This window comes from Delphinus delphis, chromosome 6 (genome assembly GCF_949987515.2).
Source record: "Delphinus delphis chromosome 6, mDelDel1.2, whole genome shotgun sequence".
NCBI classification, from domain to species: Eukaryota; Metazoa; Chordata; class Mammalia; order Artiodactyla; family Delphinidae; genus Delphinus; species Delphinus delphis.
Genome location: NC_082688.1, coordinates 55,819,514 through 55,833,108, shown reverse-complemented (window position 1 = coordinate 55,833,108; position 13,595 = coordinate 55,819,514). Strand labels below are relative to the sequence as shown.

Genomic DNA, 13,595 nt, shown 5'->3' with positions numbered 1-13,595 from the left:
AAGAAAAAACAATGAAGAAAAATGAACACAGCTTAAGAGACTGTGGGATACCACCATACATACCAACATAAATATAATGGGAGTCCCAAAGGCAAGGCAAGAGGAAGAGGCAGGAAGAATATTTGAAGAAATAATGGTTGAAAATGTCCCAAATCTAACAGAAACATCAATCTAACCATCCAAGAAGCTTAGCAAACTCCCAAGAAGGATAAATTCAAAAAGATCCATACAAGATACATCGTATTCAAACTACTGAAAGACAAAGAGAACCTCGAAAGCAACAAGAGAAGTGACGCATCATATACAAGGGATCCTCAATAACATTAGCAGCCAGTTTCTCATCAGAAACCATGGAGGACAGGGGCAGTGGGATGACAATGCAAATGCTGGAAGACAAAAAAAAGCTAACTAAGAATTCTTTAACTAGAAAAACTATCCTTCAAAAATAAAGGAGAAATTAAGAGATTTTCAGATAAACAAAAGTTGAGGGATTTTGTCACAAGCAGATCTGAACTACAAGAAACACTAAAGGGAGTCCTTCAGGCTGAAATGAGAGATCACTATACAGTAATCCAGAGCCATATGAAAAAAATAAAGAACATCAGTAAAGGTAACTACATAGGTGAATATAAAGCCAGCAATATTGTATTTTTGATTTGGAAATCCACCTTTTTAACTACATGATTTTAAAGACTAATGAATGAAAAGATAATTCTAAATCTACATTATGGGCACACAATGTATAATGATGTAATGTGTGACAATAAGAACATAAAAGGGGAAGGATGAAGATGTAGAGGAATATAGTTTCGTTACTGAAACCAAGTTGTTATTAATTCAATCTAGGTTGTTGTAAGTGTAAGATACTACGTAATCCCAAGATAACCACTAAAGAAACCTGAAATATACAGAGAAAAGGAAATGAAAAAGGAATCAAAATTAAACACAAAAGAAGACAGTAATGAAGGAACTGAGGAACAAAAAAGATACGACACACAGAGAACAAATAGCAAAATGGCAGAAGTTCTTCCTTATCAGCAATTATTTTAAATGTAAATAGATTAAACACTTCAATTAAAAGACACATTGTCAGAATAGATTAAAAAACCATATGATTCCATTTCTAAGTTTTCTATAAGAAACTCAATTTAGATCAAAAGAAACAAATAAGTTGAAAGTGAAAGGATGAAAAATGATACTCCATGCAAATTGTATAACTAAGAGCTTAGTGGTTACAGTAATATTTGACAAAATACTTTAAATCAAAAATTGTTAAAAGAGATAAAGGACATTATATATTGATGAAAGTGTCAATCCAGCAAGAAGATATAACAATTATAAACAGATAACACATGTAACAACAGAGCCCCAAAACACATGAAGCAAATACTGAAGCAACTGAAGGGAGAAAAAGTTCTAAAGTAACGACTAGACAAACGAATGGACAATACCGCACTTTCAATAATGCATAGAACAACTACACAGATTAGTAAGGAAACAGAGAATCTGAACATTACAAACCACTCAGACCTAAGATGTATACCAAACTCTACCCAGTAACAGCAGAATACCCATTCCTTCGCAAATGTACATGAAACATTCTCTAGGATAGAACATGTTAGGCCACCAAAATGCCTCAATAAATTTAAAAAGATTGAAATTATCTTCTCTGACCACAATGAAACTAGATAGCAATCACAGAAGGAAAACTAGAAAATTCACAAATATGTGGAAATTAAACAACACCTCTGAGACAGCCAATAGGTCAAAGAAAAGACCAAAAGGAAAATTAGAAAATACTTTGAGACTAATGAAAATGAAAACACAACACCATAGGAGGCAGTGAATGCAGTGATCAGAGGAAAATTTACAGCTAAAATGCTTGCACCAAAAAAGAAGAAAAATCTCAAATCCATAACCTAACTTTCCACCTTAAAAGGATCTAGAAAAAGAGCAAACTTAACTCAAAACTAGCAGAAGGAAGGATATAATGAAGACTGGAGCAGATATGAACAAAAAACAGAGAATGGGAAAACAATAGAGAAAATCAAGCAAAGCAAAGGTAGTTCTTTGAAAACAACAACAAAATTGAAAAACCTAAGGAAAAAAGAAAGGAAGACTCAACTCACTAAAATCAGAAATGAAAGGGGGGACATTACTACTGACCTTAGAGAAACAAATGGATTATAAGAGAATCCATATATTTAGTGAACTTGAATTTCCTTCTTTCCTGAACACACACAAATTGTCTTAAATATCCAGTGGAAGCAGATTATGTTTAATAATTCAAAAGGCAACCTAGACAACAACAACTGCAACTTACTAAGAACGTACTAACTCATTGTTCTCATTTTATAGATGCACAAAAACACAGAAAGTAACTGAACAAGCAGCTTTTCCAAAGTTATTGCCTATAAAATGTAGAGCCCAGACTGAAACCCACGTGGCTCTAATTTCAAATGCTCTTCAAATTCTCTTCTCCACATCTCTAAACTGCTGTATATTTATCAGAGGTAGTAATATTAAGTCCAATATCGTAAGAAAGTAGGGAAAATGAAATTAAGCCAGTTTAAGAGTTTTGCTTTACTGATGTATTTTTCATGAATTAAAAGCAGTTTCCAGGCTTCCCTGGTGGTGCCAGTGGTTAAAAATCCACCTGCCAACAGAGGGAGAACGGGTTCAAGCCCTGGTCTGGGAAGATCCCGTATGCCGCAGAGCAACTAAGCCTGTGCGCCACAATTACTGAGCCTGCGCTCTAGAGCCCGAGAGCCATGACTACTGAGCCCGCATGCCACAACTACTGAAGCCCACGCGCCTAGAGCCCATGCTCTGCAACAAGAGAAGACACCACAATGAGAAGCCCGTGCACTGCAACAAAGAGTAGTAGCCCCCGCTCGCCGTTAAGTAGAGAAAGCCACGCACAGCAATGAAGACCCAACACAGCCAAAAATAAAAATAAATTTATTTTTTAAATAAAGTTTCCTAGCTTTCCATTCTAATGAATGCAATGCATTCATGTCAATGAACAGCCCCCAAAGGGCAATGAAAAATGAAATGAGGGGTAGGTCAACTACCAGTCAAACTTCCCATAGCCTTGAGGAGGGAGCAGTTTCCCACTAAATTGATAAAAATAAAAAGCAAACTACAGTACTCAAAAACGTATCATAAAAATTACAAAGAAGTCTTAAAAGAGAAAAAAATGGGCTTCCCTGGTGGCGCAGTGGTTGAAAGTCCGCCTGCCGATGCAGGGGACACAGGTTCGCGCCCCAGTCTGGGAAGATCCCACATGTCGCGGAGCGGCTAGGCCCGTGAGCCATGGGCGCTGAGCCTGCGCGTCCGGAGCCTGGGCTCCGCAATGGGAGAGGCCACAACAGTGAGAGGCCCGCGTACCGCAAAAAAAAAAAAAAAAGAGAGAGAAAAAACTGCCTTTAATATATATGTCAAGTATGCTTTGGAGGGCTAAACAAGATGATACAGAAAACTGTCACTATGCAATTAAATTCAACAGGCATTGATTTCAACAAAGTCTAGTGTGCAGGACATCTCAAATACTTTAAGTGCCAGCTAAAGAAAACAGTAACATAGCAGATAACCTGATGGATTTGGTGGTGCTGGGGGTGGGGTGGGCAGCAAACAACCCAGGGACATCGGATAGGAATTTCAGAATTACAGCTAACTATACAGTGTTTTTCCTAGCAACATTACTTACCCTAAGGCCTATCTTTCCTTCCAAGTATAGCTCAAATCTCCTTATCTACAAACCTTTCCCTGACAACTCAAGAATTTTCCCCTGAAATGCTACTAACACCTTTAGGGATGTTCATTCACTTGGCATTTGCCATTGCATATTGCCATTAATTTTAAATATGTCTCTCTTCATTAGCATCTTATACCTTTTCAGCAACAGAATAGCTAGTGCCTTACAAATGATAGCAAAGCATACAATAAGTGTTTGATGATGATGGAAAAAAATCTCATTCCAGATTTTCACATTTTTTTTCCAGTTTCTTGAGGTGTAATTGACATAGAACACTGTATGAGTTTAAGGTGCACAACAAAATGATTTGCAATATGTATACACTGTAAAATGATTACCACAATAAGATTAGTTAACATCCAACACCTCACAGTTACAATTTTTTTCCCCTTGTGATAAGAACTTTCAAGATCTACTCTCTTACAACTCAGGTTATCAAATTTTAAAATGATTCTGGAATGTATTAGGCTTGATCCAGGAAGTTCTGGCAATCCTAGGTGAATTCCGGACCAAAAGGCTTTGGTTCTCCAACCATAGTTCTGGAAAGGCTCATGATGGTTTCTTTCATCAAACTCCATACCTCCTGTTTCATCATTTTCAGTTAACCTAATTGTTACCAGAATATCAATAATGAAAGTATTTGGGCATGAAATAAAATGATGATATCTTGAATGTGCTAAAACATACTCAGTGAAAAAAGACTGAAAATTGTTCAAGCTGACTGATGGACACATAGGTGGTCATCAGTCACGTTATTATTATACTAACAGCAAACTGGTGCCAAATTAGCCCTCCAGAAACAATTAAAAAAATAACTGGTCAAAATATATAAAACAACCATATTCAGACACTGCATAACAGGCAGAACAGCACTATAATCCTGAGTGAAGGGAGACAAACAAGGTTTTCCGATAGAAATCACTTTCTAGACTACCATGTATGGTGGGAAGACACAAGCATAATATGGCAGTCTTGTTAAGCTGAGGAGAAAAAGATTAAAGTTCAGGGAAGCAGAAGCAGCTATTTGTGGAACAGAGTACAAGACAGGTGAGAGATACAGAGAAAGAGCTCTAGAAACCTAGAGCTTAAGGGATTCCCCTTAAGTCTTGCTGAATACTAAGCTATGCATATATATGGTGAAACCCCACAAGGTCAGCCAAAGAATAACTACCAGAGTTTTCAGCTGTACCGTTCATATAGGGCTGAGAGACATTCCAGTTCTGACCACATAAAAGAGACCTCATTAAAGACTCAGGACATTAGCAGAGAGCTCAGAAGCGCTAAGCTAGTCTACAGTAAAGGTTGAACCTACCCTAAAAATACATAAACAAGCTTCAAAAGGATCAAGAAGCTCTCCAACTTAACTGCCATCCAAAACAAAACTCAACATTCTTTAAAGCAAAAGAATGAAAATCAGACATTTGATATCTAATACAATGCCCATGATCCAACCTAAAATCACTAGACATGTGATATGCCCCAGCAACTCAACTCTTAGGTATTTATTTACTCAAAAGATATAAAGCTAACTGGAGAGTGAAATGAGACTGGAATCTGAAAAAGCAGACAAGGTTCCCAATTTCACTTTTTACTTTTTGTATGTCTCTCATTATCTGTGTGCTTTTTAATACAATTTTTAAAGGTTACACTCTATTTACTGTTGTTACAAAATATTGGATACATCCCCTGTGTTGTACAATACATCCTTGCAGCCTATCTTACACTCAATAGTTTGTATCTACTACTCTCTCACCCCTGTATTGCCTCTCCCCTCAATGGTAACCACTAGCTTGTTCTCTGTATCTGTGAGTCTACTTCTCTTTTGTTATATTCACTCGTTTGTTATATTTTTTAGATTCCACATAGAAGTGATATACAGTATTTGTCTTTCTCTGTCTGGCTTATTTCACTTAGCATAATGCCCTCCAAGTCCATCCGTGGTGCTGCAAATGGCAAAATTTCATTCCTTTTTATGGCTGAGTAGTATTCCATTGTATATATATATACACCACTTCTTCTTTATCCATTCATCTGTTGATAGACACTTAGATTGCTTCCATATCTTGACAATTGCAAATAATGCTGCTAGGAATACTGGGGTGCATGCATCTGTTCAAATTAGTGTTTTTAGGGTTTTTTTGACATATACCCAGGAGTAGAATTGCTAAGTCATATGGTAGTTCTATTTTTAGTCTTTTGACTAAAAATATGGTTTTCCACAGTGACTCCACTGATTTACAGTCACACCAACAGTGCACGAGACTTCCCTTTTCTCCACATCCTTGACAAGACTTGTTATTCATGTTCTTTTTTAGGATGGCCATTCTGACAGGCGTGAGGTGATATCTCATTGTGGTTCTGATTTGCATTTCCCTGATAATTAGCAATGTTGAGCCTCTTTACATGTGCCCATTGACCATCTGCATTTCCTCTTCAGAAAAATGTCTATTCAGATCTTCTGCCCGTTTTTTAATTGGGTTGTTTGTTTTATTGATGTTGAGTTATATGAGCTGTTAATGTATGTTGAATATTAATCCCTTATCAGTCATATTGCTTGCAAATATTTTCTCCCATTCAGTAGGTTGTCTTTTTGTTTTGTCAATGGTTTCCCTTGCTGTGCAGAAAGCTTTTATTTTTTTTAACATCCTTATTGGAGTATAATTGCTTTACAACGGTGTGTTAGTTTCTGCTTTATAACAAAGTGAATCAGATATACATAAACATATATCCCCATATCTCCTCCCTCTTGCATCTCCCTCCCACCCTCCCTATCCCACCCGTCTAGGTGGTCACAAAGTACTGAGCTGATCTCCCTGTGCTATGTGGCTGCTTCCCACTAGCTATCTATTTTACATTTGGTAGTATATATATGTCCATGTCACTCTCTCACTTCGTCCCAGCTTACCCTTCTCCCTCCCCATGTCCTCAAGTCCATTCTTTACGTCTACGTCTTTACTCCTGCACCTTGCTGTGCAGAAGCTTTTAGGTTTAATTAGGTCCCATTTGTTTATTTTTGCTTTTGTTTCCTTTGCTTTAGAAAACGGATCCAAAAAAATATTGCTGTGATTTATGTCAGAGTGTTCTGCCTACGTTTTCCTCTAGGACTTTTATAGTATACAGTCTTACATTTAGGTCTTTGATCCATTTTGAGTTTATTTTTATATATGGTGTTGGAGAATGTTCTAATTTCATTCTTTAACATGCAGCTGTCCAGCTTACCCAGCACCACTTACTGAAGAGAATGTCTTTTCTCCATTGTATATTCTTGCCTCCTTTGTCAGGTTAATTGAGTGTAAGTGTGTGGATTTATTTCTGGGCTCTCTATCCTGTTCCATTGATCTATGTGTCTGTTTTTGTGCCAGTACCATACTGTTTTGATTATTGTAGCTTTGTAGTATAGTCTGAAGACAGGGAATGTGATTCTTCCAGCTTTGTTCTTCCTTCTCTAGATTGTTTTAGCTATTTGGAGTCTTCTGCGTTTCCATACAAATTTTAAAATTATTTGTTCTGCTTTTGTGGAAAATGCCATTGGTATTCTGATAGGGATTGAACTGAATCTGTAGATTGCCTTGGGTAGTATGGTCATTTTAACAATATTGATTATTCCAATCCAGGAACATGGTATATCTTTCCATCTGAGTCATCTTCGATTTCTTTCATCAGTATCTTACAGTTTTCTGACTACAGGTCTTTTGCCTCCTTAGGTAGGTTTATTTCTAGGTATTTTGTTCATTTTGATGTGACAGTAAATCAGATTGTTTCCTTAATTTCTCTGATAGTTCATTGTTAGCGTATAGAAATGCAACAGATTTCTGTATATTACTTTTCTGTCCTGCAACCTTACCAAACTCACTGATGAGCTCTGGTAGTCTTCTGGTGGCATCTTTAGGATTTTCTACGTATAGCATCATATCACCTGCCAACAGTGACAGCTCTACTTCTTTTCCAATTTGCATTCCTTTTATTTCTTTTTCTTCTCTGATTGACGTGGCTAGGACTTCCAATACTATGTTGAATAAAAGTGGCAATTGTGGGCACCCTTGTCTTGTTCCTGGTCTTAGAGGAAATGCTTTCAGTTTTTTCACTGGTGAGGATGATATTAGCTGTTGGTTTGTAATATAGGTCCCAAATCAATAAAATCAGGAATGAAAAAGGAGAAGTTACAACCAACACCACAGAAATACAAAGGATAATAAGAGACTACTACAAACAACTATATGCCAATAAAATGGACAACCTAGAAAAAATGGCCAAATTCTTAGAAAGGTGTAATCACTCAAGACTGAATCAAGAAGAAATAGAAAATATGAACAGACCAATCACCAGTACTGAAACTGAATCAGTAATTTAAAAACTCCCCAAAAATGAAATTCCAGGACCAGATGGCTTCACAGGTGAATTCTACCAAACATTTAGAGAAGAGTTAACACCTATCCTTCTGAAACTATTCCAAAAAATTGCAGAGGAAGGAACACTTCCAAACGCACTCTATGAGGCCACCATCGCCCTGATACCAAAACCAGACAAAGACATCACACGAAAGGAAAATTACAGGCCAATATCATTGATGAACACAGATGCAAAAATCCTCAACAAAATACTAGCAAACCAAATCCAACAATACATTAAAAGGATCATACAACATGATCAAGTGGGATTTATTCCACAGATGCAAGGATTTTTCAATATCCACAAATCAATCAATGTGATACATCACATTAATGAACTGAAGAATAAAAACCACAGATCATGTCAATAGATACAGAAAAAGCTTTTGATAAAATTCAACATCCATTTATAATAAAAACTCTCCAGAAAGCAGGCACAGCAGGAACATACCTCAACATAGTACTTGTTTGTTTTTATAAGAATAAATTCATGGACTACCAGTGTAAATTTTTTTAAGTGCCATGGGATTATACATGAGGGATCAGCTATTTCTTGGGTACAAGGGAAGATAGGAGAGTTGAGGTCAAGCTTTATAAACATTTGACCTGAGCTTGAAAACCAAGTGAGATAGCTTTCTTACATAAAAAAAGATAGCGGTGAAGGCATACTAAGTAAAGCAAATAGCAAATGAACAGAATTAAAATACATAGGAAGTGTGGGTTCAGTGTGCTAGAGATAGGGGAAAAGTAAGTTCTAAATGCCAAGCCAGATCTCTTGGACTTTATTTTGTGGGGACTGGAGAGCAACAGAAGTTTATGAGATAAGGAATTAATACCCTGAATATATATAGAACTCCTAAAACTCAACAGCAAAAAACCAAAACAACCTGATTCAAAAAGGGGCAGAGGACTCAAAACAGACATTTCTCCAATGATACACAATCGGCCAATAAGCACATTAGAAGAGTACCTAACATCACTAATCATTAGGGAAATACAAATCAAAACTAAAGTGAGATACCACCTCACACCTACAAGTTACTATAAAAATACATATATAACAATAAGTGTTGGCAAAAATGTAGAGAAATTAGAGTCCTTGTGCACTAAGTACAGAATATGGTACAGTCCCTGAGGATAATAGTATGGCAGTTCCTCAAAAAAATTAAAAAGAGAATTACCGTAACATACAGCAATTCTACTTTGGGGTATATACCCAAAGGAACTGAAATCAGGGTCTCAAAGAGACATTTGAATACCCATGTTCATAGCAGCATTATTCACAATAGAATGTGGTATATACATACAGTGGAATATTATTCAACCTTTAAAAGGAAGGAAAGTCTAACATATGCTACAAAATGAATGAAACTTGAGGACATTATGCTAAGTGAAATAAGTCAGTCACAAAAGATAAATACCATATGGTTTCACTTATATGAAGTACAGTTAAACCTTGAACAACCTGTGGGTTAGGGATGCAGACCTCCATGCACTTGAAAATCTGTGCATAACTTTACAGTTGGCCCTCCATATATGTGGCTCTGTATCCTTGGATTCAACCAACCAAGAATCCTGCAGTACATATTTACTGAAAAAAATCCATGTATAAGTGGACCTGCACAGTTCAAACCTGTGTTGTTAAAGGGCCAACTATATAACTATACTTTAAAACATTATGATGATAAATGTTACATTGTGTATTTTACCACAATAAAAAAATTAGAAATAAAAAATTTACTGATATGATCTTTCTGAAATAATATTCCAGGAAGTACTGATGTATAATGCTAGCTTTTTTGTATCTTTAGATCCAGGTGTTAATTATTTAGAACAAAGTAAATCCAGACTTTAAAAAAAAGTTTCTGAGACAAGAATCACATCATCAAGTTTCTGCTTTGAAGAATAAATCTGGTTATCAGTGCAAAGAATGGATTTCAGTATGGAGGAGAAAGAGACTAGAGGACAAGAATGAGTTAGTAAACAAGCTTTTCAATAGGCAAGGAGAGGCCATGAATGCCCTTAATATGACAAGTGAGAGTAAAATACATACCAGCAAATTTTAGAGGCACTAGAGAGTTGTAATCAATCAATACAATCTGATTACCAAACAAAGAAGAGAAATGAAGAAATAAAGATTCCAAGGTTTTCAACATCACACACTGTATAAAAGATCATGGTAATGGCAATAAATTTTAGAAAAGCAATAACATGTTTGGCTTGGTAGAGAGGAAATGAGTTAGGTTTACACATGATGAGTTTGAGGCTGCCTAGAGACACCTAAATAGATTTGTTCCAGAAAGGTGGGCCAGAAGCTTAAGAAAGTGGTACTATATTACAGAAACGTCTGAACCTCATCCATATATACTGGATAATTAAAGCCAGTAAGAGCATGTAGAATACAAGAGAACGCATAACAAAATCCTGGGCAACAGTAAAGCATTATTTTAGGTACTCTACAGAGTAATTTAAGGTGTTGATTTAAACCTAATGACAGGGCTTCCCTGGTGGCGCAGTGGTTGAGAGTCCGCCTGCCTATGCAGGGGACACGGGTTCGTGCCCCAGTCCGGGAAGATCCCACATGCCGCGGAGCAGCTGGGCCCGTGAGCCATGGCTGCTGAGCCTGTGCGTCCGGAGCCTGTGCTCCGCAACAGGAGAGGCCACAACACTGAGAGGGCCGCGTACCGCAAAAAACAAACAAACAAACAAACAAAAACAACCTAATGACATCTTCATGAAGTGGATATTAAATCCATTCTTCAGATTTGTAAAATAAAACTCAAAAAAAGTAAGCAACACGATTAATCCTGAAATCTAAGAAAAGCCACTGAAAAACTGTAGAAAAATGGCAAGTTAATTTTATGTTAGAAAAATTCATTTAGGGGTAAACCACAAAAGATTAATTAATAAGATATTACAATAATCCAGGAGAAAAATGACAGAACCCAAGCTAAAGTAGTGTTGCTGAGAATTAGGAAGAAGGGAAAGACATGAGGGATACAAGGTAGAATATACTGGACTTGATATAGACTGGCTATTGGAGTTATTAAGTCGTAAGAATAAATAAGCTCAAATGATGGTGCCATTTACAAAAAAAGAGAATAAACTGTAGGCTTTCCCAGGATTAGGTTATTTTAAAAGCAGAATGTAATTTTTCTTTTTATATTTAATAAAAAATTTCTCCCTTCTGATTTTTTCACTGTAAGTTATTAGATAAGACCTAGGATTTATTCACAGTAATTTCTTCTTATTAACTTTCTTACCTTCTAAATCTCACCAATCCAGAATGCTCTGGCCATGGGTGTATGTTTTGTTTCCTCATCTCATTGAGAACTTTTAAAACATCATCTTCTCAGTAAAGACCCTGACCACTCTATTTCAAGTTGTTTCCCCACTTCCCATTCCCTTTCCTGGCTTTATTTTTCTCCATAGAATGTATCACCTAATTTGTAATGTATTTTACTTATTTATCACCATCTATTACAAGAATGCAGGCTGTATGAGTAGAGTTTCTTGTTGTTGTTGTTTTTCTTCTTTTTTCTTTTTCCTCTGCTGCATCCCAGTATCTAAAACGGTCCTGGAGCCTGACAAAATTTAATACTTAAATGGACAGATGGATGACAACAATTTTTCAGAAGAGTTTTCTGAAAGAGATAAGTACTCTTTATCACCAGGCATTTTATATCATTTTTCTTAAAAAGAAAAAAAAGCTTTTTATTTACATTATCACAAAATCAGACAGCTTTGAGTCCGATAAGAACAATGCACAGGGCTCTTTGAATCAGGCAGATTTCTTAACAATTCTGTGATTCTTTGAATTCAGGTGCCAGTCTTAGAAGTGTGGCCAACAGGGAGTGGTTTTCACTGTCCAGAATTTATAGAATAACGTTGCTAATTAATCTTATTAGTAAATGCTCATGCAATTATAATGTAAGCTAATGGATACATAAAAGACACAAAGTTGAACAGCTAAAGGTTACACATGTACTGTTACAGAATACATACATATTGATATCAAATTACACATGCAACGTTTTGAGAAGATCAAAGGGAATCAAAAATGTTAGGATAACTAACACACTTTGTCAAGTTCAAAAACTGAACTTAGACCAAGATATATTGTTAGAAATAACTTTCTAAATCTATAGAAGCTTAAGGGGAAAAAAGCAGTTAAAGTTTATTCTCCAGAAAACTAACACTCAAAACTTACTAGCAAAAAGAAAAAAACAAATGTTGAGGGGAATCTTTCACATCTGTAAGTAATTCAAACCTCTTTTATTCTCTTTGATGTAACTGAGTAAATGTTTATATCCCCTTACTTGCAGGTTTCTCCTGCAAGAAGCTTTATTTTATTGAAGTATAATTGACTTACAATGTTATGCTAGTTTCAGGTGTACAGCAGTGATTCAGTTGTATATATAATATATATGTGTGTATATATATATCATATATATGTTATTTATCAGATTTTTTTCTCTTATAGGTTATTGTAACATATTGAGTATAGTTCCCAAGAAGCAGGATTTTTGAAAAGGCAAGTTGTGTTGAAGTTAGAAATTGCTAACTTCAACTAATTATTCTCTTCTTGCTTCCCACCTAGCACTAATTCATAACAGATGGTAAAAATATTGGCCTTGGGGAGGGAGTGGGACGTCTGAATTTTGATAGTTGTTTTGGAGTGATTTTTTTCAGTGAAGAAGATAATATCTTCATCTTTAATAGTTGATAATTAAATATACTGAATTTTAGTACAGTAACTTTTCTTTTTAAAAGACCACTAACCTCAATAAGGCTGGTCTCAATAAGGTGGAAAGATAGAAAGAATAAGGAGAAAAAAATCTCTGCTCTCAAAGTAGTATACATAATGATGAAATGTTTGTTGAAATTATTTTCATTATGAAATTAAATATGATTTGCAGTTTCAAGATCTACCAAACTCATACTTAAAAATAAACACATGAACATATTCTAAAGCTTAACACAAATTATTTCTGATTTATCCCTGACAGAGTTTCCTTCATTAATTGCACTGTAAGTTACAAGACATGAAAGAAAAAGCCATCAAGATGACCCCTTCAATGGATAAGTCCATCCATTGGCCTGTGTAACCAATATGAAGGAATATTTTAATATAGAATGGAATTTATAAAGATGCAAAGGATGAAAGAAATGGAAAATTCATTAATCAAACAATAAATGACCTAAATGACCTTTGAGGCATAAAGAGTCATTTAATATAAGACTGTAAACATTGCTGAAGCCTGACTCCCACCATCAACAGGAAGGATGTTGGAAACAACACTATGTGGAAACTCTGAAAGATTATGGGGGCATCTGACCTGTTCTAAGATGAAGCACTATGGGAAAAGAGGCAGTCTGAGGTTAAGATGCTGTCACATAATACAAGGAAGTTGAGATACTATAGAAAAACTCATGGGAGGAACTTATAA

General features: G+C 35.8%; 1 protein-coding gene across 5 annotated transcripts in view; it reads right to left on the bottom strand.

Moving 5' to 3' along the window:
• Nucleotides 1-13,595, bottom strand: part of RIC1 (RIC1 homolog, RAB6A GEF complex partner 1) — a 162,937-nt gene that overhangs the window by 85,703 nt on the left and 63,639 nt on the right. The window lies entirely within an intron of this gene.